Source organism: Pinus tabuliformis, chromosome 6 (assembly GCF_031772625.1).
Source record: "Pinus tabuliformis cultivar Carrire ecotype Pingquan chromosome 6, CPIR1, whole genome shotgun sequence".
NCBI classification, from domain to species: domain Eukaryota; kingdom Viridiplantae; phylum Streptophyta; class Pinopsida; order Pinales; family Pinaceae; genus Pinus; species Pinus tabuliformis.
The window spans coordinates 17,904,671-17,910,670 of record NC_142292.1 but is presented as its reverse complement, the minus strand read 5'-3'; positions in this window follow the sequence as shown (position 1 = coordinate 17,910,670).

Genomic DNA, 6,000 nt, shown 5'->3' with positions numbered 1-6,000 from the left:
ACAATCAGATTCATTTTTCTCAATAAATTGTCTTCTATGATTTATTTAGTGAATTCCTTGATCATCATGATAAATATGCTTTATTATATTGGCTATGCAGGTGCTATTTAATATGTGTGCTTGTTTGTGTTTACAGATTCTTTAGAAGGGAGCTCATTTGGATCAACGGAGCGTGACTTCCACAAACTAGCACTGGACCCGAGGTAGGCCTAAAACATCTATTAGATTTTATTTATAAAGTGCATATTTAGAGAAAAATAGAATTTGTTTGGTTTGCTTGTCGCTAGATATCATTAGATACTAGGGAGGTCGGTCTTGTCCGCAAGAACGACTCATCTGCCCGACAGGTTATTTTCTGCTAGTATCTCCTTATTGTAGGTTCATGGATTGATTCAGAAGGAGAAGATCATTGTGTCTATAAATCCTAGTTGCAAGCATAATGTTATCAATGTTTATTTGGAAAAAAAATTACAAGTTCCAACAAAACACATTGAAAACACACAGGTTGATAATGAGGATGTTCAAGTTTATAAAGATTTGAAGCTCTCTATGGATAAGTATGTGTTGCATTGTGATCTTCATACTTCGGATATGGATAACATGGATGTTGTTTTGGGATATCCTTGGATGGAATCTGTGGATACTGTCAATTTTAATGTGTAGAAGAAATTCCTGAAGCTTTGGTATAAAAAGAAGAAAATTACATTGCAGGATATTTCCATTAAGACCCAAGCATAGATTATGGAGACAGAAGCACAAAGCTCTAATGGCATTGACACATCAGGTGATAAGCCTTTAATGGTCGAAAACCAAATACAAACATCGAACCAGGTACCAGAAAAACAGGGAGGATCCAAGGAGGTTGAAGCAAAAAATGTTACAAGTACTGATACATCAGATGAGGACTCAGTGGTTGAAGTAATATTGGAAGATAAGAAACAACAACAAGCACCACAACATGTACCAGATACCAATCAACCTCCATTAGGTGGTGAATTAAGGAAAGATACACCGTTGGCTAACACTTCAGCATATCACCACCCACATCACCCCACAAGAAAACAACAAAAAAGATGACAACGAATTAGCCACAAGGACAACAACCCCCGCATGACAGATAGAGAGGGGCACCGATCCACCTACTACACATCAACATAGAAGAGCCGCCCGGGTCAACTTCTATCCCAAGTGAGTGAGGCATCAACTAGATCGAGGGTTCACCTTTCTCTGGGACGGCTAGATGCACGTGCATGGTACAAGTGGACTACTCTTTTGAGTAGATCCTATTATTTGTGTTCTTCTTATGTTTCGGGGATGAAACATGTTAAAGTGGGTGGAATGTAGTGTACCTAAGGGGAATAATATGGGTTACAGAAGGAGGTACCCAAGGGAATAATGTAATAATGGGATGGACCATAGTAATAAATAAGATGGTTAACTTGTATCATGTAAGGGACCACAAGTAGTTAGCAATAATGTAATAAGTTCATGGTATTAGATAGATGTTATTGAGGGAACCATGGTAATGACCCATGGTATTGTATGTATGAGGCCCATATAGAGGCTAGAGACTCCGCATTGAGAGATGTCAAGGATTATTGTATGAACATGCATATGGCTTGTGGAGTGTTCTCCTTCCTTAAGGATTGAATATATGGTGTTGCCCTATCTTAAGGTTTTGATCAATAAAGAAACATTTCTATCTATTTCTATCTTATTATTTATGGGTATATTTGTATTTTCATATATTTGCAGGTCAGATCTATAACAATCCAAAACTAAATCCAAAATGCACATGGTAAACTTGCAAAGCTTCATTGAAGAAAACACATAAATTATTGGACAAGTGAATGGGTCTGTCACAGAGTCCTTATGTGAAGGAGAGGCAAACAAGTTGTGTTCACAATGAGATCACTTCAAAATTGATAATCTATGTGCTTCCTCGATGTAGTGAGAGTTGTGGAACCATTGAGTTGTGCCATATGTACAAGCTAACTTAAATAAAAGAGTTATGTTAACATGAGGGTATTGAGCTCTACCCTAATATTATTAGCCAATTATTCTTGCATCCATTAAACTCATCACAAGTCGTGGGGAAAAACTATAAAACTAATGCTCTAGGTGATTCAAATAATGGGGCTTGCTCCTTGCCCTTACATAAAGAACCAACATAGGTGGGACAAGTGACCTTTCCATCCATGTCAATTAAGAATTCATCCTATCACAATAGAGTCCAAGGGGAATTATGAAGATTAAGCATTTACTTACTGTGATATAATACTTATACGTAATGACTATTTATTGGTGTCATTGTTAAGTTCGCGTGGAGGAGAATGAAAATGGTAACATGAATGAGCAATTAAAATATTGAATAGAAATGTGATTAAGAGATTGATAAAGAAAAAATAAAATAAGAAAACAATGTTATTAGCACCTACCTCACATATATATATATATATATATATATAGATATATATATATATATATATAATTAAAAAACTAACTCATAAAAATGCTTAATCATTTCCATAAATTAAAATTTCATTAATCTTTTTATATATATAAATTTTTTCTAATAAAATTTTATATTTATAAATAAATATTATTTAATTATACGAATTATTTTATATTTATAAATAAATATTATTTAATTATACGAATTATTTTAATAAAAATTTAGCATTTTCGAAAAAATTAGTATTTACGTTGGACTCTGAAGTTACTAAACCAAGTGAATGGTATCACAACATTCTTTCCCACTTAAACCCAATTAATATTTAAATGTTTATTTTACATAATATATTTAAATAATAATCAAAATATTAATAAATTATATTAAATAATCGTCATTTTCCGAGTGAAAAAGGCAGTTGTCTATAACGCGACTTTTTGAAAGCCTTTCCGGGGGGTTTTTCGGGTCGAAATCCGGCAGGAATTTATTGGAATCGCAAGTTTGATAGCTAGTTTCTGCACAATGAAAGTGTCCCAAGGGTTTTTCAGGATGCTGAATCCAAATATGCAGTTAAAAAACCATTTTAACTGCAACAAATCAAGATTTAACCTCAATTTCTTCCGCCGGATTCCGTCACCAGAATCTCCAAAAAGTCGCATTATAGACAACTCCGTGAAAAAGTACTGCTTATACCTTTTTGGGCCCGATAGACGCATTGCATAAATTAATATTTTTACGAATCATAATCCATCATAATTAGAAGAGTGGCATTCACGAGAGTCTTATATGCAAAGTCTCCAATACAATTTTTTCCTGCACTAGCATCTATGTAAAAGCAAGCATACCACAACACATATCAGCACCGATGAGTAGACAGTTTCCCGTGAGTCTTTGTTCGCATTTCCCTTTGGAGTGTTCCTTCCATGATTTGGGTGGTAGTCATCTAACGAGACAGACGAATTGATCGGATGGTAAAAAGTGGCCGGAATTTGTGTAAAAAAATTTCAAAAAATCTTGTAGAGGCAGTGTTTGAATCGTGTTTTTGATGGTGGAAATGGATTCAGTACCGTAAAAAATATTTAGGACACCTAAAATTTTGAAGTTTAACAACTATAACTTGGATTTACAAAAATCCTTACCAAATTTTCTCTAAATATGACCGGACTTTCTTTTAAAATATTAATAATTTCAACTGTGCATTTATTGCAGCGCTGTTTAGCAAAACCACCAGTTTTATATCGCACCGCCTTTTGTCGAGCGTGGTATTTTTGGAGGGGGCTCCAATTAGTGCGACCTGTTGACGCGTGTCCACAGTACGGTTTCAAAACCTCCAATCCCCCGGAACGTAAAGTTCGTGTAAAAGGGGCTCCCGGGGAATTAATGATAGCCATTCGATTAAATCAACGGACCTCCATGATGAGAACTTGCGTGGAGTAAAATTTTGGTTTGACGGCCGGTTTTATTAGTAAGGCATTTAATGAATATTTACTATTGTCGTAAATATAGGTAAAAGGCTTTAGTTTATTATGTACGGGAAGTATGGGATGAGTAAAAGAAATGTATGGGCATATTTTTTTTATTGTTAAAAATATATGCAATATGTAAAGAGTAATGTTTTTTGTTCATTGTATTAGCAACGAAACACACAACAGTGCGAGAGAAGGAAAAAAAAAAGAGGGCAGGGTTAATTTTTCCCAGTGAAGACATATTTGAAATATGCAGTAGCGCATATGAATAAGGAAATATTTACACAACAGTGTAAATATATATTGCAGAGATGGTGTTGAAATGCAATGTTTTTTTTTATGAAATGTAAAAACGCAATAGCGTAAAGGTTTTTTTTGTTGAATGTAAAATGTGAAGGAATTACATTTACAGCAGTAAATGTAATAAATGTTTCATTTTATAGCAATGTGTTAATTTTCATGAAACAGAGTATTACTCTCTGTTGCAGAGACAGAGTAATTTTTGTTGAAATGTTCTTGGTGTAATCCCTCAGGCAGAGGAAGAATATATTTGTATCAGCTGTTGTTTGATTAATGAATACAAGTTTATTTTGGTTGAGAAACTCTGCTCTGCTCAGAAATTTTTTGCTTCCCTGTGTTAAAGATCCTGTGGAGAAAACAGAGCATTTTCTCTGTTCAGTCTTTTGTGTTTGAAATTACCAGAAATTTCCAGCATGGTATCAGAGCAGATCCAGGCTCTTTGAAGGTGTCAAACAAGCTGAAGGAAGGAGTTTTTTGTGCTGCAACAACTTCTTCAGCAGAGTGAAGTCTCAGGCAAAAGAATCCAAGGTATTTCTCAAAGTTTTTTTTTATGTTGTTGTTGAAGACAATCAATGATTTTTAATACACAGTCAAGTATTGCAAGAATAGCTGGCTCCAACATCAGCACTAGCATGGGTATCTTTAATAGCCAACTCCTACAGTTTAATGAAAAAAACTATGACTATTGGGAAATAACCATGAGAGCACTATTTGCCTCACAAGATTTATGGGAACTTGTTGAATATGGGTTTGAAGAACCAGGAGATGAAGAAGAGTTTAATAACTTGACACAGGCAGAGAAAGACCTGTTGAAGAGCAACAGGAAGAAGGATTCAAAAGCCCTCGTATTTTTGTATCAAGCAGTGCATGAAGTGTGTTTCCAAGGATAGCAGCAGCAAATACATCCAAAGAAGCATCGCAAACTCTCAAGACAGCCTATCAAGGCATGGAGAAAGTGAAGACAGCAAAACTACAGTTGCTGAGGAGAGATTTTTGACAATTTATGCATGAAGGAGTCAGATAATATTGACTCATTCTTCACACAAGTAATTGGTCTGGTCACACAAATAAGGACTCATGGAGAAGTTCTTGAAGAAACGAGGATTGTGGAGAAACTATTGAGAGTCCTACCCTCAAAGTTTGATGTGATTGTCACCACCATAGAAGAGACAAAGGATCTCACAAACTTTTCAGATGATGAACTTCATGCATCACTGATAACACATGAGCAAAGGTTGAGTAAAAATGAAAACTCATCTCTAGAGCAAGCCTTCAAGACCCAGATGTCCTTTGGAAGAGGAAGAGGTCAAGGCAGAGGAAATAAGAGAGGAAGAGGTAGAAGCCAAAACAGAGGTGGAAGAAACAGTGCAACAAATGCTCAAGGAAGAGGCAGCAATCCAAATCAGAACCAAGGCCAAGGCAGCATTCAACAAAGTGGACAACATCATGCTCAAGGACAAAGGTATGAAAAATCCAATGTCCAATGTTATTATTGTAAAAAATATGGGCATTATGCCAATGAATGTAGGAAGAAACAACATGATATGAACAATAGATCTAGTGCAAATATTAGTAGAGAAAATATCAGCCAAGATAATGTGCTTTTAGCTTGTAACATGGCTGAAACAAACAGTGATGATATATGGTTTCTAGACTCCGGTTGCAGCAACCATATGACAGGAAACATAACCTTGTTTTCCAATTTAGATTAGAGTGTGAAGTCACAAGTCACACTTGGGACTGATAGTAAAATTTATGTTATGGGAAAAGGAGAAGTAAAAA